This window comes from Herpailurus yagouaroundi, unplaced genomic scaffold (genome assembly GCF_014898765.1).
Source record: "Herpailurus yagouaroundi ecotype Mexico unplaced genomic scaffold, PumYag 163, whole genome shotgun sequence".
NCBI lineage: Eukaryota > Metazoa > Chordata > Mammalia > Carnivora > Felidae > Herpailurus > Herpailurus yagouaroundi.
In genome coordinates this window covers 68,315,160-68,337,319 of record NW_024412404.1, presented here as the reverse complement: position 1 = coordinate 68,337,319, position 22,160 = coordinate 68,315,160, and the positions used below count along the sequence as shown (strand labels likewise).

The 22,160-nt window shown below is 48.4% G+C and overlaps 1 protein-coding gene across 3 annotated transcripts in view; it reads right to left on the bottom strand.

Annotated features, from left to right (window-relative positions):
- The window catches only part of LOC121037433 (zinc finger protein 883-like), a 47,895-nt gene extending 30,212 nt beyond the window's left edge, over positions 1-17,683 (bottom strand). Inside the window, exons 1-2 of one of the 3 annotated variants that reach the window (XM_040486887.1) lie at positions 17,393-17,683; positions 554-2,440 (exon numbers count right to left, since the gene is read on the bottom strand). The gene's annotated coding sequence lies outside the window, so the exon portion shown is untranslated. Of the gene's footprint in view, positions 1-553; positions 2,441-2,783; positions 3,389-17,392 lie in introns of those variants that run through there. The other 2 variants (XM_040486888.1, XM_040486884.1) reach the window with 2 other exon arrangements.
- Between the last annotated feature and the right edge of the window lie 4,477 nt (positions 17,684-22,160).

The window sequence follows — 22,160 nt, the reverse complement described above, 5'->3', positions numbered from 1 at the left end:
GTATGTGCAGGGGTCTCCAAAGACACGTCAAAGTTTGGGAACAATGAGCCAAACTTATTTAAGTTATTCTTTGCTGTTAACATAGCAAGTCAGTTTCTAAAAATTTAACCTAAATCCACAATCAAGTGGATAGGACTAAATTATGGTATCCCTCAGTATAAAAAATTTTGCATGCTAATTTGAAATAATATTTTGTAGGAACACCTAATAATGTGTAAACGAGTCCATAATTTACTACTAGGTGGAAAAATAAAGTTCAATGCTGTGAAATTCCAATTGTGTGCAATATGTGCATACACACACAGAAAAAGGGGAGGCTGGAGACCATGCAAATGGAAGTATAAACTTTTATCTGAATGATAGGACTACTAGTGAATTTTTAAAATTTGTCTTCGTCATTTTCTATACTTTCCAATTTTCATAGGATAGGCCTGTGTTAGTTAACTTGGAAATCAGGGAAAGCCAGAACATGAAAAGAACTAGCTGTGCTGAAGCACCAGGAGGGCTGTCTTCTTCCCCTGTGTCCGCCCCCACCCAGGAGCGCCTCACTCACCTTCCACCTCTGGGTGCTTCAGCCAGATTGGCAGGGCCAGCCACAGTGTGCTGCTGACCGTCTCCGGGCCAGCGCTGAACAGGTTAGAGCCAACAGCTGCTAGGTTCTCAACATTAAATTCAGAATATGGGTCGGTTTCCCTGTAGATAGTGGAGTAATCAGTTACATGATTTCATCATAAGTCCTCTATTAGACACACACAGATGTGGGTTAGAAAGGACAATAAGTCCTTAGGAGGTGGAATGTTTATGGCGTATATGAATGGTTATTTTATGCCCTTTTTTTTTTTTTTTTGCCTAAGTGATTTTCACTTGATGCCTTTTGTAATCAGCAAAGAGGTTAATAGTTGTAACATCTTGCATAGTGGAAAATATACTTTAAGATGTTGTGCTTTGGACGTAGTCTTGAAGAAAAGGTAAAAACAGGGCCCACTTGTGCATAAACACACGCACACACACACACGTTAGCCACCAGGCCCTTATTCATTGTCCCATGGTGGGCTCTGTCCAGGGATTAGAGACAGGCGACCTGTGCTCCCAAAGTAGCAATGGTTCCAACCGTCACCCTGAATACCAGCCACTTTACCTGCAGTTCTGTGATGGTCCATGGGCTCCTGGGGGGCAGGAGGGATGGTCTCAGTCAGGTCACTTTGCCGAGCAAGTGCTGAGTAAACACTGAACCATCAGGCAGTTAATGAGGGAAAGGTACGCGCTCCACATGTCAGCCCAGTGGTGGGGAAACACACCATGGAGGCCTGGGGTCTTCCAGACAAGGGGCGTCAGACCTGGACCTGCGTGCACGGAGCCCAGGCAACATCTATGCAATGAGGGCCACGCAGCTGCCCATGCAGCACGGGGGGGTCTTCCACACGCACCTCCTCCAAAATGTTGAGGAAGCGGTCGACGTAGTCCCAGGGCCGCTCAGACTCCAGAGCCCCTTGATGCTGTACTACTCTCTCCAAAATGAAATTTCTTATATTCTGAGTGTTTTAAAAATATTCTGGTGTCTCCCAGGAAGATAGTGACTGAGCAATGGCCACAAATTGTAGGGAAAAGCCACACCCTTCCTTCCGCCTCCAGGACTCAAAAGCGAAGACAGGTTGTGAGGCGTTGAAGCATCTCTGTTAAGGGGGACCCTACCCTCTGCAGCCCCTTCCCATTTCTGGCTGCAGGACCCCGAGCGGGCTGCAGCCTCTGTCGGCACGTCAGAAGAGACGTGTTGGCAGAGGGCAGCCTGACTGCCTCTCCAACGGGCTTTCAGCTGTGTTACATAAGTGGCCCTATCACTTTTCCACAGCTGCCCTCCATCATCTCAGGTGCACCCTGGGCCGCTGCCTCCCTGTTGCCCACGGTGGAACTCTGCACGCGGGCTCACCCCTGACACCAGTGGCAGGTAATCCAACAAGCAGAGACAATTGGCTTTACCTGGGCCCAGAAAGAGCTTAATATGGAAACGTTTTCATTCAACAACCCAATCTGATTCAGGAACTCCTCGTCTTGATAGTTGACGTGCTCCTTAAAGAGGATGAAGCAGATTGTGTTGCAGGGAGAGCCAGCCAGGATGCAGGCAGGGTCCATGGGCTCAGCTGGTAGGAGGGACGATTACCAAACTCAAGGAAAACTTTCATGAGTGGTCTACACTTTCCAAATAAAAATGAGGGAAGATGGTTCCAGCAGGGTGGTGCCGGGGCTCAGGGAAGCATAGGGAGGTAACCCTAACTTCCCACCAGATGCAAACCCACCCTCTGTCTGTGTGAGGACCCGCACCAGGTGCTGAGCTTCCTCCCGGACACTGCCCTCGATGCTAACCCGTCCCAAAGTTCCACAGGGTCATGAGAGGAAAACGACACATTTGCTTCCACCGCTTTGCTATGGCTGGACGCAAGTCCTGAGGGAGAAGCCAAGGACAGGAGTCTGGTCACCAGAGGGCAGTCAGAGGGGCCCTGGCACGTGATGGGCACTTGATAGTACGGGGACTTCCTTGAGAACTGCTTTCAGAGGATTAGAATGTCAGGAACTTTTCCCCTTCTACAGACAAGCAGCAGCATCTACCTGGGGCTAATGTTAGAAAGTCAATTTTCAAAAGTCCATTGACTATCAGTTCTTCCCTGGAGGGAGCTCATCTGAAGGACTTCACCTTCAGACACATCCCAGTTTGGCTCCTGCCCCAACCTGACAGGCCGCTCCTCTCCCTGTGTCCTACACAAAAGCCCCATCAGGAGACATCTCACCTCCGGCCACACAGATCAGACGTCAGTCCCACCAACTTCACCACAGGCTTGCCAAAAAACACCTGCATAAGAGCAGGTGAGCTCACGCCAGCTACCCATATCCATTAATGGGGAAAAAAAGATATTTCCGATAACTTAAAGTGTTCAGATTAATGTCTCCAGACTGATTCGACAGGATCTTGGCACCACAAGCAAAATAATAAGCAGAGATAAAAGAAGCAATCGGGACAGAAGAGTTGGTAAGAGTTAAAAATTGATGTCGCGTCTTCTCACAGTGACGGGCTAGGTGATTCTGATCAACCTGTTCTGCTGAGATGCTGCATAAATGTACATATGGTTCATGAGAACCAGAGCCAAGAAGGGAACAAGGAACTTGGGCTTGCTTTCCCACAGAAGCACAGGTGAGACACAAAACCCCAGCAGAGCTACTAAACACTGGGAAGGTCCCAGAAGCAAGAGTCAAGCCTGCCAAGGAGGGCATCTGCAGTAAAGGACTGGGGTTGCAGCCGGCACTGAGGGTCTGCTGGAGACGGACCAGCCCAGCAGGGTCGGCAGCCCAGCTTCTGACCAGCTGCCAGTGAGGCCCTAGAACACTGGTGGTGCTCTTCCTCACCTGCCCCGAGGAAGCAGGAAATCCTCTCGGTGGGAAGGTGCTGTTGTTAAAACCTGAAACTACCGCCACAAGTTTTTGCATAAAGTGTCTGGAACCTAATACAAAATTAGTAACAACCTAGAGAGTGCAGGTCACAGAAATCAGCTGCCTGGGGCTCCATCCAGTGGCAACATCAGGGACATTACAACTGCTGAACAGGTCAGACTTAAAAACATTAAGAGTTTGTCAGAGATCTGAAAACTAATCAAAGAACCACATCAAGCTTTTCAAATTGAAAAACAGAATAACTGAAGTGAAACACTCAGTGTTTACACACAACCAAAGACAGGACTTGTGAGCTGACAGCCTAGAAGAAGTCTAGGCCAAACAGCAGAAGTTGAGGGATTCGAAATCCCGAAAGAATTTAAGGAAGTATTCGGATAACATGTATGATCTGAGGGTAGCAGGGAAATAATATCATGGAGGAAATGCTTGGCTGAATGATGGCACAACTTTCTCAAACCAACACTTACTCTTTAAAATGCAGAAATAGGATCAATACACACAAAACCAAATTTAGTCGCCTCTGAATAAAATTGATGATGATAAAAACAAATAACCCTACAAGCAGCCAGGGGTGGGGGTGGGGGCAAAATACACATCATCCTCAAAAGGATGACACTATGAACTGTAATTTTGCAACAGATAGAATGCACGTCAGACACGAAGAATGACATCTTTAAAGGACAATCACCACTGACCGAGATTTCTGTATCATTTGAAACAATTTTCAAAAATGAAGAAGAATGTGGGGCGCCTGGAGGGTGCAGTTAGTTAGGTGTCTGACTTCAGTTCAGGTCATGATCTTGCAGTTGGTGGGTTCGAGCCCCGCGTCGGGCTCTGTGCTGACAGCTCAGAGCCTGGAGCCTGCTTTGGATTCTGTGTCTCCCTCTCTCTCTGTCCCTCCCCCGCTCTTGTTCTGTCTCTCTCTCTCTGTCAAAAAAATAAATAACCATTTTTAAAAAATGAAGAAGAATTTAAGGCATGTTGAGGCCACTGTAATCTGAAATAATTTGTCAAGAGGAGACTGCATTAAATAAATATTAAAGGACGTATTTGGGGCAGAAGTAATATGATTCCAATAGTCACAGGGCCCCTAATCTTCATTGTTTGGATACAGACATAGGGATAATATGACTTATCACAGCTTGTGTATTTTCTGCCTTAGTAGATAGTGCTTAATCAACACAGGAGATGCGCTCAGGTGTGTCCCTGGTAGCATCATCGGTCATGACCCCAAACTGAAAACAGCCCGGATGTCCACCATCAGCAGAAAAGGTAAATGATACCCAAACAGTGGAGTGCTACACAGGAACAGAAATGGACGAGTGCTTCAAGCACAACGTGGATGCAGCCAGAAGCACACTTTTGAAGGGCACAGACCATGTCCTTCAGAGAACCTGCTGTATGATGCCACGTCTCCATAGTTCAAAACCAGGAAAATAACACGCTGCCATTAGATATCAGAACATGTGGTACCTCTGGGAAAGGCAGAGAGAAATGATCGTGGAGAGGGCAAGAGAGGGCTTACGCAGTGCTGAGGTTCTTGATCTGAGTGGTGGTTGCTCATGTGCGTTTGCTGTGTAGTCCCCCCCTGAACTGTACGTTTGTGACTTCATACTAACGCCACAAAAGGTCATATCAACTGTTGTGCAAAGTGGTTCAAGGGTTCCCTGAGCAATCGAGACGGGGCTTAAGACTGAGCCAGTGACCTGAGAGAGGTCAAGGAAATTTCTCCTATTATGGAAACAAAGAGACAGCAGTGGGATAGAATGGACACCAAGGCCCCCGGCCTAGGACACAAAATGCAGCAGCTGGATGTCCAGTTCAAGTCTTCTACTCACAAGCCACCAGATGGCCATGAGGGCAAAGGGAGGACACTTCTCGGGGTATGGGGACTCAGAAAATACCCACACTCCCCCTTGCTCACTCCAAGGTGGTGCTCCCATGAAACACAAAAGGAGTGCGCTCCCCCCTCCTCTTGTGCACTGTAGGGCTTCTCGAGAAATGAACACTTTGGCCCAAGAAAACCCAGCAGTACCTACCATCCATCAGCACAGCAACTCTGCAAGAAAGTAGACATTTTAGCCCTTCTAAAAATGAAGACCTGTCGCTCGGAGAGTCTGAGTAACTTGCACAAATCACCCATGTGACACTCTCCCACCCTACAACCCCCTTCTCCTCAAAAAGCCACCTATTCTGGAACAAGACATGGAGGAGAACAGAGGGAGAGAAAAAGCAAGCAGGTTTGGGTGCCGTGGGGGGGGTGGGGGCAAGGCCGTGATGGAGTAAGTGAGGTGCCTGACACACCCCCAGCTCTCCAGCCCCAGGAAGGCCTGTGAACCACAGAAATGGGCACATGTGAGGCCCGAAGGGAAGCAGGCTGGCCAGTGTTCTGGAGGGAGACATACCACAGCCTCTGAGGGCAGCATCCAGGATGGGGAACCTCCCTCTGCCTCCGAAGCTGTCTGACTGCACAGAGCATCCTTCAGGGCCTGGTGTCCATGTAGCACAACAATGGGATGCAGCGAGTACATGGGGCCATATTGCTCAACCAGGTGGGGAGAGTGGCACAGGGCACCTGAGCCCCTGTCCTGGGTCCCAGAGGCACAGGAACAGTAGAGGTGAAGACAGTCCCTCTCAGCAGCCCCAACGCCTGGCCAGCTCCCTCCCCTTCAATGTGTCCCAGCCAAGACTCGGGGCTACAGATTGGGGGCCACACCCGCCTGGGATGGGGGACAGGACACACCAGTGAGGAGGGGCAGCAAGCTGGGAGGTGATCTGGTCCTTGAGAGAAGGTCGCTGGGGAGGGTCTCCTTGGGAAGGCAGCATTTGAACACCAAGAAAGGAGGGGATGCAGGCGAGGGGGATATCTGTGGGAGCAGTCCCCGTAGAGGTACCCTCAAAGCCCTGAGACCTGAGAGTGCCCAGGTTGGGAAGGGGTGAGGAGGCCAGTGGCCACAATAGGCAGCGAAGGGCAGGAGGGCATGAGAAGCAGGGTGGAGGGTGAGAGGGCAGGTCCCGTGAGGTCTCCTCTGTATGTCAGACAGGGGCGCTGGCTGCTGAGGGAGTGGGCCCCCCAGGGTCTCCCTGTGTGGAGCATGGACAGAGTGGAAGGAGGGGCATCTGTGGGCAGGAAGCTGGTGGAGTCATCAAGATACCGAGAGAAGGCTGGATTCCCAGTGTCTTCTCAAGGTAGAGTGAGGGGTTTGCTGGTGGCTGGGACATGGTGGGAGAGGGTGGTTGGGATGATTCTTGGCCTCTGGTTGGAGCAGCTATGGGAATACATCTAGCCCTTCTTGACACAGGGAAGCTGGGAGAGGTGGTGGGAGCAGAGGCACAGCTTTGCGCCCATCAGTGCAAAGTGCCCATGAGCTTGCAAGTGCTGTGGAGTCCTGGGCTGCTGGCCTGGGAGCTGCAGAACATTCTCTCTGATGGCCGTGTTTCTCAGAGAAATAGGAGTGAGCACGTCATGGGAGTCAGAGGGGATATTGTTGGAGATTTGAAAAAATAGGAGCAGGCAGGAAAGAGTCCTCTAGGAGATTGGAAGAAGGGCAGGAGGGGACATCCTGGGGCTGCAGATGGCACGAAGGGGCCCAAGAGGTCAGGGACCAGGGAGTAGGGCCACCTGTGTCCTCAAAGCATGGCCCTGCAGAGGTACAGACTCTGGACAGGGAGCGAGGGGAGCAGACCTGATGCCAGGGAAAGAAGCACATGACTGGAATCCCAGCCACGCTGGGACAAGAAGGTGCCCAGGTGGGTGGCAGAGAGTGGAGACACTCTGTTGGGCACCACTAAATGCCCACAGTCAGTCTCTTCATGACCAGAGCCAGGGGACTCCATGAGGGCCCTGCATAAGTTTCTAGACCACAAGGCAGCCTAGGACACATCCACCCACCCCCCCACCTCCCTCACTCAGGTCAAAATCCACCCCTGTCTGAGGACCCTGATCACCCTTCCCGAGTAGATGCCCTTGATCTTCGTGTCTGAGTCTACAGGCACTGGACTGACAAAGGACAGGGATATAGCTGGTCTTAGCGGAGCTGACCTTGAGATCTCACAGGTGCAGCCAGAAAGCTGGATAGGTGGTGGGCACTTTGAGTCATGACAATGTGGTGCACCTTTGGCAATGACCACAGCGTGCCATGGACATACTCCTCACTCCACAGATGCCCCATATTTTAAGGTCACATGTCAGTCAGAATCAAAGCTGGCAGGGCCCTCTCATGTGAGAGACCATTAAAGAGGGCTTAGAGAGCCAGGTGAATGACTTAAGACACCACCACTAGTTAAGAGTGGAGCCGGTTTGGAGGGGTCACCCCTCGTGGTCTTTTCAAGAGGATCAAATAAACAAAAAGTAGGATATTCTAGCACAACTGAAAGAGACAAAAACGTCCCCAACACTAGCTGAGAAATCTCAGTCCAGTACCTGTAGCAACCCAGAGTACAGCTGGCCATACCTCAGGGGTCTTACCCTGGATAGAGAAGTGGCATGTCCCACAGTTTCACCTGCAGGATATTCCCAATGATGGGAAGGGGATGAGCAAAAGCCTGTGAGTGCCTCATCTTCACACAGAGTGGAACATCAGGAAAGCCGCACAAGCCACCAGGAGGGTGGGCAGACCCAACAGAGCCATGTCACTCCCCTGTGTGGGCTGTGGAGCTGGCACTCAGAACGCCAGCCACTGTTGGCATCTGCTGTTGAAGACGGTTGGTTGTGATTGCAGATCAAGTGTACAGGAGACCCACATGCTCCCGCACCACGTTTAGAAATGTAATGGGTTTGGCATCCTTAAAGCCACTTTACTCAGACTCTACACCCTCCCCAACAGGGTTCATCGTTGTCCCTTTTTTGTCCCCCCCCCACACACACACACCTAATCCACAAGGGAAAATCTGGGTGTCTCTTGGTGGCCACAGACTTAGTCCTGCTCTAGCTCACACAGCCCTGGCAGGTGGAAGAGGGTCTTTAACTGGATCCCCTGACTCTCTCTTCTTCCCAACCACATCCCACTCTATCTCCTCCATCTTGGGCATCGGTGGTTCCTCCACCTGCAGCACCTTCTTCTCCCTTCCCACTGGGCCCCTGCACCAGCCTGTTCAATCCATTTAAGACACAGCAGTCAGAATCTCTTTTAAAGGCACAGATCAGGCCAGGTCATTCCCCTGCTGAAAAACCCTGCTGGAGATCTGAAGACACAGGAGAAGGCAGGGAAGAGCCCCCTCGGAGATTGGAAGAGGGCAGAGGGTAAAATCCAAAACCCTTAGAAAGATTTCCAAGACCCTCCTAGCCTGCCCTATGGGGCCTCCCAGCACTCAGCTACAAGGACAGCATGCATGATGTAGCCTCAAGGGCATCTCCCCCTGCCCTTCCCCTTGCTTGCAATGCCCTTCCCACCTCTTCTGTACACTCACCTGCACCATCAGCTCCCAGCCTCTCCTGCACTCTCACCACACTGATCTTTCCTTCTGTCATGTCGCAAGTGGAGATTGTACATTAACTTTGATGGGTCACTGTGTTTGGGACAGAGACTGTGGAGTTCAGGACAATGGGCTGGTGTTCACTTCACTTTGGCCCCCAAGATGGGGTCCAGCTTCTCCGTGCCTCCCGCTGGACAGACGCAGCGCACTTTACAACCCCCTGCATCCTCTGTCTCAGGACCTCTCACCCTTCCCTAACCTCTTCCTGCTTCCATCCCATGGCAGGCTGCTTCCTCATTTTAATTGGCATCTATTTGGTTATCAACAAGATTGCACGAGATTAGTGTTTTTAGGTTAATGGTCCATTTGTAATGTTTGAACTGTCATTTGCCCATTTTGCTAATGGCGTATTTACCTTATTGACTTTTCAAGATCTTCATGATGTAGTCAATTTTCAAAAAAGGCAACAACATCTTCATCTACCCAAACAATAAACACGTTTACTTACTGGGAATATCCCCCAAGTATATATCAGTTTGTCAGATTTGATGTCAGGATAGTTAAGACAACGTTTTACATGAAAAATAATTGCCATTTACTCACTTATGGCATTATAAATTAAAGTTTGTTTTTTTAAGCTAAATCCTCATTTTAAGTGTGGGAACGATGCAAAGGTATGTGAGGAAAGTTACTACCTCTCCTCCGAACTCACCCTTGCAAACTCCCCGGGGTCAGCAGCCAGACACACATTACGCCTGTTGGCTGCACATACAGAAACACAGAAGTGGGCGGGGGGTGGGGAGGATCCAGTGCCACTGGACTATACAAAACAGGGCCCTGCTATACCACTAGCCTACTTGATTTTTATTCCCTCACCAATATTTCTTGGGCATCCTCCTAGAAATCAGTAGACGTAGATTCTGGTCATTCCTTTCTTTTTTTTTTTTTTTAATGTTTTATTTATTTTGAGACAGAGAGACACAGAGCATGAATGGGGGAGGGTCAGAGAGAGAGAGAGACACAGAATCCGAAGCAGGCTCCAGGCTCTGAGCTGTCAGCACAGACCCCGACGCAGGGCTCGAACTCATGGACCATGAGATCATGACCTGAGCCGAAGTCGGACGCTTAACCGACTGAGCCACCCAGGTGCCCCATTCCATTCTTTTTAAGAGAGAGAGAGAGAAAGAGAGAGAGACAGAGAGAGAGAATGCATGAGCGGGGGAAAGGGGAAGAGGGAGAGAGAGAAAGAATCCTAAGCAGGCTCCATGCTCAGTGTGGGGCCAGATGTGGGGCTTGATCCCATGACTCTGGGATCGTGACCTGAGCCCAAATCAAGAGTCAGACGCTGAACCAACTGAGCCACCTAGGCACCCCAATTCTGGTCATACCTTTTAAATGCTGCATAATATTCCAAGATGCGATACATGGTAATATAAAGGAAATTCTCAACTTTAATGTTTGTGGGCCCTGCTCCTGGGCTCCCAGGAGAGCTATACTTGAACATTGACCAGGGTCAAAATGACTCTGCAAAAACTCCACGCGTGGGTCTATTTCTGCCCCAGCACGCTTTGTATATCTGCTCTGTTTAAAATATAACCAAGAAGGAACATCCCACACACAAAGATAAGCAAAAGGAAGAAATCTCCCTTGTTCCCACAAAATTAAAGCCCTACAGCCCAGCACACATTAGAAGCTGAAGATGAGCTCTGCAGCTTTCTGAAATGTCCTTTGTCTGATGGCTGTGACCTTTTCTGTAAACAATGCATCCAACCCTGGACAACCCTGGACCGGATGTCCTTCCCCCGCACCCTCCTCCTCTCTGTGAAGAGCACGTTCCCAGGCAGCCATCCTCACTTGGGCTCAAGGAATAAAGCTCTTTCTTCTTTTTAAAGATTCCAAAAGGTTTGCTCATTTTTGCATCACGCATCAACTTACACCACACTTGCTAAGTCATTCCCCAGAAGGTGCCTTTGTGTTGATTCCAGGTGTTTTTGTTTGCTTTTTACCCACAGTAAAGGATGCTGCCTTGAGGGTTATTTCACATATATTTTAATATTCTGTTGTTTCTATTCCTGTGGTTCCCAAAACAGGAATAATTGGATCAAAGGGTGTGTATCATTTTCCCTGGAGAAGGTTCTGCCAGATTACTTTCTAGAAGGCTAGAGCACCCCCTTTCTCCCGGCCCTGCATGTGCTCCCTGCTTCCCCACATCCCTGCTTCCGTGGGTCTTCAGTCACTGCAGTGTCTCCATCTGCACACTCTTGTTGGCACGTCCCATGTGCCCGCTAGAGTAGGTGAGCGTTATTTTTATTTCCACAGGACACGCTCCCAAAGTGAGATTGTTGGTTCTGCCGGTTTACTATCTTTAAAATTTAATAATTTGAATTTTCTTATTTATTGACTACCTGTTCATTTTCTTTGCCCACCTTTCTCTAGTCTTTTTTCTACAGATTGTATGTGTTCTCCGCATGTAAAGGCATTAAGTATTTTCCTATCACGTGAGTGTATATGTGCAAACTTCCCGGTGTTGTTGCTTTATGCTTGTAGTGAAATTTGCGCTACAAAAATATGAAACTTTAATACAATCAGATATGTCTATTTTTTTTTAATAGCTTCTGTTTTTGCTGTATTGCTTAGCACAGATTTGTTGGAATAGCTTTCTGGATTTTCTTTTTTTTTTTTTTTTATGTGTATTTATTTTGAGACAGAGAGCATGGGAAGACCACAACTAGAGGGAAACAGAGAATCCCTAGCGGGCTCTGGGCTGTCAGCACATAGCCTGACATGGGGCTGGAACTCATGAACCTTGAGATCATGACCTGAGCCAAAATCAAGACTTGGACGCTTAACCCACTGAGCCACCCAGGTGCCCCTTTCTGGATTTTCTTCATAGCTAGATGATTAATAGATAGATATTCCTTGAAAAGATGCTTTCAACAGAGCAGCTCCAGCATCTTGTGAAGAAACCTCAGGACTCCGCTCCTGCCTGCCCTTTGACTGTGCATCAGGGACTGGCTCCAGTCCCCTGCAGCAGCCCAGCCCCCGCTGTTGACCACCGACACACACAGACAACGAATGATGCTGAGTCTGGGTTGGCAGGAACTGGCTCCCGTCAGACAGCATGCATTATGGGATAATATCAGGGGTTGTCCTGAAACCCCCCTCTTTTTACTGAAGTGTTGTCCACCTCTGGAGTCCAAGTGAGGATGGCATCTGAAATGCTTTCAAAATAATAGAGTGTCTCTATGTGGACGGTACTTGTGCACATGGAACCTTGGAGCCCACGGTGTGAGAACACACTCATGGGGCCCTGGTACAGAGTCAGAGTCCAAGGTTCTGTCCTTGAAAGGTGCTCTCCAACCTTGTACTGGTTCATCAAAAGCCACTCTGTATGATGGGAAATCTTGTGGCAGTTCCTTGCCATGTGGCACCAGCAATTAGAGTTTCTCCGAGTTGGGCTTTCTGTAGGTGCTCGGACTCCAGCGGAAGCAGGTGCCTGCTTAAACCAGAGGAAGAGGGGAATACTGGTCATTTATTCAACAGGTATGTATCAGGTCCCTACTCTAAGCCAAATACCATTCTAACCAAAAGGGAAATCTTCAGGGCACAAAACAGAGTGTGGCTCCCAGGAGCCTCCATGTTGTCTTCGTGGACCATGTTCAGAGTTTTTCTCAATCCTCTCATTGATCACACAATAATTCTGGCGGGCAGCTGCTATTGTCCTTTCACACATGTCCAACAGAGGCAGAGAGTGATCCAGTAGCTTGCTCCGGGCTACACCATTAGTGAATTTGGAAGCATGGATTTGAAGCGAGGCAGCTGCACAGCTAATGGAGGTGCTCCTCTGGAAGGCTGCTCCTGCACTAGGTAGACTGGACCATTGGCCTCAGGCCTATCCCTTCATCCCAAGAAGCAGAACTAAGTATGTTTTCCAGGAAACCTGGGCCCTGCTCTCTTTCCTGGGTCAGTGCAGATGCAGGAGGCCACCCTTGATGGCAAACTTCTCCCCAAAGGCACTTGGCAGCAGCAGGGGGGGCAGGCGGGCATCACTGTCCTCAGGTGCCTGCCAGGGACAGACTTTGAGGCCCCCTGACCACCGCTTATGTGGACACTGGTCAGAAGTTCAGGGAGAGGAGGGAGTGGTGTTACTTCCCTCCTTCCCTCCCCAGGCAGGTGAATCACACTGGGATCACACAGAGGAAACTGTGTAGCGACCTTCCCTGCTGCCCTCAGGTGGGACTTGTTGGCGATGTCGGTCACCAGAGCAGTGTCCCGCCCAGCGGGGCCTCGGTGCTGTGTGGAGGTCACAGTGTGGTCCAGCCTCCGCCCTCGGTTCCTCTTTTCCCCCACTTGACTTTGGGTGATGTTGCCATATCCATTGCCCTGTAAAATAACTCCAGTACATCTGTTTTGGAACAAGTTTACTTTTCTTTCCACAACAGAAATTCGCTGCTTTTCATCTTCTGCCCCACTTCAAAAAAAATAAAAAAATAAAAAAAAATAATTAAAAAAAAAGCGTTGGCATGATTTAGGGACCTCACACGGAAACTTAGAGACAGTTCCGTGTTTCTGCGCCTGGGACCTGGGCACGTGGACAGGGCTGCTCTCTCAAGGCCGCGGTGGGGGCGTCCTCTGCCCTGACCCGTGTGCACTCTGCAAATACAAGTGGACTATAGATCAATATTTGCACTTGGCAGAAAGAACCGTCAAGGACTCTGAGAGGGTTTGCAAAACCGCGGCTGACGGCACCATCCGCTGGCGTGTGCTGGAAGCTGAGGCGAGCCTGGCAGGTGCAGGTGCGCCGCGCGGCTCCTGCCGCGGGAGGTGCCCACGGCAGAATAGGACAGGGGTCCACGGGGGCCCGGGGTGCTCGGCGTCCAGTGTCGAGGGTGCGAGGGAATTCGGAGGGGTGCGTGTACCTCTGTTGACTAACGCGACGCGGTCGGTGCTGGTTTCCTAACCCGCTCTCACTTGCACCAACACTTTGCTGTGCTAGTAAGTGGTCCCGAGCCCGGGAATTTAAGCGGCGGGACACTTAGCATCTGTCTCCACAGCCTGCTGCGAACGACTTTGAGCGCGTCTCCTTTTCTCTCCCACACGACATGGATGAACCGCGACTCTCGACGGGGGCGCAGGAGGCCCCGCCCGGACCGGGAGGGCGCCCGGGGACCGCCCACAGGAGGCGGCAGGCTGAGCCCAAGCGCCCCGCCCCGCTCTGCACGACGACAGGGTTGGAGGACCTGGCAAGCTGGCTGAGAGCGCTCCGTCGTGGGCACGTCCCTGGGTCGGAGGAGGAGATGAAGCCCGCTCCTTCTGCGCGGTCCCGGTCCCCGGAGCTCCGTTCCAGACCTTCCGCTGCTCAAGCAGGTAACTGTCACAACCCCAGGCCGCTGCCCCAGCGGCAATCCCCAGTTCCTTGGCGTCGAAGGGCCAGGCACAGACCTAAAGCCCCAGGCGCTCTGCCTTGCCCCCCGGGCTCGGGCCACAGGAAACGTCCTCACCCAGCCCAGTCCTGGCCTTTATCTTCCAGCGCCCAAGGAGCTATGGAGGGAGTCTGGTTCTCTGTCCCAAAACCCGGAGGGAGTTTCCTCCCAAACCAGGCTCTCCCACTGCTCCAGCCCCAAACATTCAGGTCCCCACCACCTAAGTAGCAGGATTCTTGTCTTGGCTCACCCAGCGGCTTGAGCACCCGGCGGTTCTGCTTCAGCTGCGGAAAGCTTCCTTCAGATGGGAGTCCTGAGCCAGGATGTCTGGACTCCTGAGAAATCACATCAGGTCATAACTGACCCCAGTCAAAGCGAAGCATGTGTGCCAGGAATGCCTGGTGTGCCCAGCGTGGACAGCACAATGCCAGCCGGTTAGCCTCACTTCAGACCACAGTCCCTAAGAGAAATCACTAGTAGGTATGGAAAGTCCATAGGCCCTTCCCTTGGGAAAATGTCAGCAGAAAATTCACATGCATAGGTTGGCAGGTAAGCCGGGGATTGCATGAGGGCCCAGGGTCAGCTGGCCCCAATGGGTCCTCAGGCCACAATGGCCTGGTGGGTCCACCTCCCATGTGGCGGTCTTCTGTGACCCACTCCCATCCGGGCTCTCCGGGGTCACCAATCGACTTCTACCACACTGCAGCTCGGGTCTCCAAGGCCATGCAGGTAAGAGCCAAAGGCTCAAGACTCCACCTGGGTCCAATTGTCAGGAGCCTTTAGACAGCACCTGGCCCATCAGCCTGGCCCCACACTCCCACCTGCACACACCCCTGCTTCCCATCACAACATCTGTACAGACGCCTGCATGCCACACAGTATGTGCTTCATGTCTCTACACACGTACATGCCTGGTTCATCTCTCTCTCTCTCTCTCTCTCTCTCTCTCTCACACACACACACACACACACACACACACACACACAAATGCTTGTGCACTTACAACACACACAGAGTCTTCCTCACTCTCACTCCTCCCTGGTCCTTTGATGGAGCATGCTACGTCTAATCAAAACCCTTCGTTTTCGTACATGATCATCTCTGAGGCAGGAAATCCCCCCAGCGGATGGCCTCACTCCCAGTGGGAACACTTGTGATTTCTGAATCGGGCCTGTCCACTTTCCCCCAGTTTCTTGGGGATATCGGGACTCCTTCCCCAGTGGGGCTGCAGCACCTTGAAGTGGGTCGGCTCTGCTCTGGGCCAGTGAGGACACAGATCATCTGCTTCCTCTTAGTTCACCCTTGCACAACCTCACAGCCCTCCTCTCCAATTAACGATATATTTTAGTTGTTACTAAATCTGTCCTGAGAGCAAGTTGTATGCTTCTTATAAAGTAACTCTCTAGTACCTGTGCTAATTTGCAGCAGCTCCCAAGCATGTTGATGCCCTGCCCCATGCATGCCTTGTCTAATTCTAGCTGCCTGAGCAGACCATGCCCCAGGGACAGTGCTCCCTGTGGGTGGTGCTCTTCTCCGTGAAATAGTCCTTCCTCAGTACCACCCTCAGGCATTCACTTTTCCTCAGTACACACCAGGAGCTCATTTTCCTTCCATGTCTCGAGGATACCACTTTCAAAACCTTTTGATATGCAGGAGGATAATACCATTGACTGATGTATACATGTATACTTCCTTGAACCGTCCATAACCCAAGGCATGGGAGTCACCCACAAAAATGATGAGGAAACTGCAGGTCTGAGATTAAAGTAGGTGCCAGAGCATTTTTCCCCATGGACGGCCAACTGGAGCTGATATTGTTTTGGTTGTTATAACTTTAAGATATTTTATGTAATGCCCGTGGTAAGCACACACACAATAATTGTGTGTAGGATCAACACAAAAGGAAACAACAGGGCATCAAAGCATGTCACTACAAAAAATGTCAAGTAAATACAAAGGAGGGCAGTAAGACAGGAAGGGAAGGCTAAAAAAAGCGAGAAGACATACAGAAACACAATGAACAAAGCAGCTGTGGTAAGTCCTCCCTATCAGGGATCACTTCAGTGTAAAAGGGTGAAACTTCACAATCTAAAGGATCCAGCTCCACGTTGTCTGCAAGAAACTCACATCAGATCTAAGGACATACACACTGACAGTGAAAGCATGGCGAAAAGACACCTGGGGCAAATAGTGCCCCAGGGAGAGCAAGTGCGACTATACTAATAAACGACAACATAGGCACTATGCCAAATATTGTTATAAGAGACAGAGAAGAACATTCTAGAATAATACAAGGGTCAACTGGCCAAGAAGATATAACATTATTCATAGCCATATGCACTATCATCAGAGTTCCTACACATATGAAGCAAACACTGGCAGAGTTCAAGGGAGAAACGCACCGATCTAGCAATAGTCATAGTCATCGCCAACACCTCACTTTCAGTAAAGGGAAGAACAACCAGACAGTCCATCAATAAGGAAGCAGAGGACCTTCAACAACACCGTGGGCCAGTTGGATAGAACAGACACAAGAACACGCACAACAATAGCAGAATACCCATTTTTCTCAAGAAGAGAGACTGCATGTTACATCACAAAATAAGTCTGAATAATTTTTAAAATAGTGAAATCATACAACTTAAGTAGTTTGAAATCATACAAGGTGTCTTTTCTGATTATGTGTGATGAAACTAGAAATCAATACCAGAAGGAAAATCAGAAAATCCGTAAGTATGTGGAAATTAAACCACCAATGGGTCAAAGAAACCACTGAGAGATTAGAAAATATCTTGACACCAAAATAAGTAAATAAATAATTAAATAGATAGATAGATAGATAGATAAAGTAAACCACATACCATAACTTATGGGACACTATTTACAGAGGGAAATATATAGCTGTAAACACTTCCATAAAAAAAAGGACTTCAAATCAGCAACCTATATTTAAACCTTAAGGACCTAGACAAACAAGAACACACTAAAGTCAATGCTAGCAGAAAGACAGAAATAATATGGATTAAAGATAAACTGCATAAAGAATAGAAAAACAATAGGGAAAATCCATAAAACCAAGTTGGGTCTTGGAAAGATCAACACAATTGACAAACCGTTTGCTTTTTCACTCTGTTCAGCTTTGTCTTGCTTTTGGGTGGAAGTGGTTACCTCCTAGGCCCTTACGTGCAGAACTCAAACCAGAAGGCCTCTGCACCGTTCTTGATCCTTGAGAGAGCAAAGGGCAGAGGGAAAGTTGTGCCCCCAAGGCCGAGAAGCAGACAGGCGGACACAGAGCCCGGCTTGCAGGAGCAGACCCAAGAGCTGAAGGGGCGGGAAACCTGAACTGGGCAGTACAGGCAACACACCTACTCACAGGTGTGTCCCTGAAGTGTCGTGAGGTCAGACTCCAGGGCCTTGCCCAGATTCCCACAGCAAATATCAGAGAAAAAAGGGAAAAAGGGGAGGGGGAAAAATCGTGTGAAACACACCAGAGCACTGTTTTCTTAAAAGGACCTGCCCTAAGCAATACCTCGTTACCCAGAGTTTCACTGACCCAGGAAGAGAAATAACCAACTCCAGCCCCCTTTAGACACCCCGTCCCAACTGGGGGAAGGGGGAGAGCTTAGAAAACCTTGTGACAGTCACAGTCCTGAGGTACAGGCCCACTGATGACTAAGACCTGACAGTAGGCTGTGGAATACGTCCCCTCCCCCTCACCTCACTGCCACATCCCCAAAGGCCTATTTACTGCAGTTCCTTTTACCTGATGCATCATTTTCAGCAATAAAGAAAAGTTACAAGGCATACCAAAAGGCAAAAAACACAATCTAAAGATGCAGAGCAGCATCAGAATAAGACAGGGAAGGATATTGGAATTGTCAGACCAGGAATTTACAACAACTATAATTAATATGCTAAGGGTCCTAAGGGATGAAGTAGACAGCATGCAGGGGTAGGTGGGCAATGTAAGCAAAGAGGTAGAAATCCTAAGAAAGAACCAGAAAAGAAATGCTATATACACACATCACTATAACAGAAATGAAAAATGTCTTTGATGGACTCATTGGTAGACTGGACACAGCTGAAGAAAGAATCTATGAGCTAGAAAATATATCAACAGAATCATCAAAAACAAAAAGCAAAGAGAACAAAGACTGAAAAAAAAGTATCAGAATACCCAATTCTGTAGGATGACTACAAAACATGTAACATACATGTAATGGGAAGACCAGAAGGAGAGGGGACCAGAAGAAACATGGGAACAATAACAACCGAGGATCTCCCCAAATTAATGTCAGACACCAAACAGATATCTCAGAAAACACCAAGTATTCAATAAATGCCCAAAACACTACACCTAGGCATATCATATTCAAACTGCAAACAATCAAAAAATAAGACAAAATCCTGAAAGAAGGTCAGGGGCAAAAACCATCCTACTTACAGCAGAACACAGCTAAGAATTACATCCAGGAGGAGTTAAGATAGTGGAGAAGTAGGGGGACTTGGATGTTCCTTCTCTCAAACAAAGCTGTATTGAGGTCAGATTACTTACAACACCCAGGAAATCGATCAGTGGATGGGCAGAATCATCTCCACAGCTGGAAGGAGACAGCCTGGCAGGATTGAGGCACGTGTATGTGATTTGGGGAGATAAGTTGGCACAGCCACGGAGTGGAGGGAACCCCTTCTGTGCAGAGACAAAAGGGACCAGCAGAGAGAGGGGCTGTGAAAGGGCAGCTTCCAGTTAGCACAAGAGGAAAACCTCTCTGGACTACGGAATGGGGAGCAAGAAATACAGAGAGTGTGGGTTCTTTTTGTAATCAGCCTTTGGAGCTGAAACTCAGAGGCTTTGAAAGTGCTTAACTTTCTCCAGAGCAGAGCCGTGGCCCGTGCTTCTGGGAAGGAGGGAGCCGGCCCCAGAGTGCATAGCAAGGGGTAGTGATCTCTGGAGCGCACTGGGAGAGAACTTCCTAGAGTGCTTTGGGAAGAGGGGTTATTGCTTCCCAAGGACAAAAGACCCTGCAGATGCCAGCCAAAGGCCTCTCATCAGCAAGGTGGAGAGGCTCTACTCTTGGATCCACATGGTACCAATCCTTGAAGACATTAGGTTTTGAATCCCAGCCAAGAACCAAGTCGAAGATGCAGGAAAATTGGGGCACAGGGCAAGCTGACCATCCTCACAACTCTGTGAAGAGCTGCTGAATAGCGTGGGTTGAGAGCCCCAGTCCAGGAAGGAGAGATTGACAGTGGCCCCCAGGGGAATCAGGACATGCTTATACCAAACCCCACCCCTCCGTGCCTGGCAACTGCTTATTTACTGGAGCAAGACTGACTTACCCAATGTAGCCAGCCTGTGCTCCAGACCAGCACAGCCACTGGTCCCAGGCAGCAACAGACGACAACTGTTTCTTTTTTTTTCTTTTCTTCCACGCTCTTTTTCTTTTTTGAAATCAGGCTCATAGTTTCTCATTCCTTTTTGGTCTCTCTCTCTCTCTTCCTCTCTCTCTATATATATGTATGTATGTGTGTGTGTGTGTGTGTGTGTGTGTGTGTGTATGCTCTTTATTCTATGCTTTTTCCATCTTTTCTCTTTCTTCTTCTTTATTTTCCTTTCTCTTTCTCTGGAATTAGCCTTCTAGTATCTTGAGTCTCAGTTTGGTTTTCTTTTCTTTTCTTCCCTTCCCTTTTTCTCTTTTTATGAGATCAAGCTTCTCCTCCCTTTTGTTCAGGGTTACTTCAACAAATGTATCAAAATACACCACTTAAAGGTCCAAAAACTCCACCACAGCAAGCAAGGAGGAGCTCTGCAGAAGAATGACCAGTGGGAAGGACCAGCCAAAATACAACCACAGAGTTCATGCAGAATACACAAAAAAAAACACTTCCTGGAGGGCCAGGTCCTGGACAGTGTATGACCCCTTTTTAATAGAGTAATACTCTCAGGTGCAGGACACATAACAAGCTTTTAAAACATGCAAAAGAAATTTAGCCAAAAATGACAAGGCAGAGAAAGGTCAAGGAGAAATAACAGCCAGAGACTTGCCCAAAACAGATATAAGCAATATATCTGAACATGAATTTAGAACAACAGTTATAAGACTAATAGCTGGGCTTGGAAAAAGCATAGAAACACCAGAGAAACCCTTGCTGCAGAGTTCAACGACCTACAAACCAGTAGAGATGAATTTTAAAATGCTATATCTGAGGTGCAAAAATAAGCCAGATGCAGTGACAGTAAGGATTGAAGAAGCAGAGGAGAGAATAGGTGACACAGAAGATAAAATTATGGAAAAGAGTGAAGCTGAGAGAAGGGGAACAGGAAATTACTAGATCAAGAGGGGAGAATTAGAGAACTAGGTGATGCCACAAAACAAAACAATATCCGTATCATAGGAGTCTCAGGACAAGAAGAGCAAGAAAAAGAGGCAGAGGGTTTATTTGAGCAAATTATAGTTGAGAACTGCCCTAATTCAGGGAAGGAAACAGGCATGCAAATCCAAGAGGCACAGAGAACTCCCTTCAAAGTCAACACAAACAGGTCAACACCATGACATATCATAGTGACACTTGCAAAATACAAAGATAGAGAATTTTGAAAGCAGCTAGGGACAAAAGGTCTTCATCCTACAAGGGGAAACACATAAGTTTAGCATACCTGTCCACTGAAACTTGGCAGACCAGAAGGGAGTGGCAGGAAATATTCAATGTTCTGGATTAAAAAAATATGCAGCCAAGAATCCTTCATCCAGCAAGGCTGTCACGTGGAAAATAAGGAGAGATACAGGCTTTCCCAGACAAACAAAAACTAAAGAAGTTCAAGAGCACTAAACCAGCCCCGCAAGTGATTCTAAGGGTCCCCTGTGAGCGGAAAGGAGCAAAGACCAAAGGACCAGAGAACATCACCAGAACACAAAATCTACAGATAACACAATGACACTAAATTCATATCTTTCAATAATCACGGAATGTAAGCAGATGAAATGTCCAATCAAAGGCATAGAGCATCAGAATGGATTTTAAAAACCCAAGATCTATCTATATACTCCTATGAGAGACTCGTTTTTGACCTGAAGACACCTGCAGATTGAAAGTGAGGGGATGAAGAACCATCTATCATGCTAATGCATATCAAAACAAAGCTGGAGTGGCCATACTTATATCACGCAAACTAGATTGTAAACCAAAGACTGTAACAAGAGATGAAGAAGGCATTATATCATAATCAAGTGGTCTATCCATCAAGAAGTGCTAACAATGTAAATATGCCTCCAAATTGGGGCACCCAAATATATACATCAATTAATCACAAACATAAGCAAACTCGCTGATGACAATACCATAGTTGTAGGAGACTTTACTACTCCACTTACAGAAATAGATACATCAACTAGGTAGAAAATCAACAAGGAAACAAAGACTCTGAATGATGCACTGGACCAAATGGACTTAACAGATAAATTCGGAACATTTTATCCCAAAGCAGCAGAATACACATTCCTCTCGGGTGCAAATGGAACATTCTCCAGAGCAGATCACACATTGGGGCACAAATCAGCTTTCAACAGGTACAAAAGGACTGAGATCGTGCCATGCATATTTTCAGATCACAACACAATGAAACTTGAAATCAACTGCAAGAAAAACTTTGCAAAGCCCTCACATACATGGAGGTTAAAGAACATCCTAGTAAAGAATGAATGGGTTAATCAGGAAATTAAAGAAGAGGTTTGAAAAGTACATGGAGCAAATGAAAATGAAAACACGACAGTCCAAACCCGTTGGGATGCAGCAAAGGTAGTCCTAGCAGGAAAATACATTGCCATTCAAGCCTATCTCAAGAAGCAAGAAAGGTCCCAAATACACAGTCTAACCTTACAC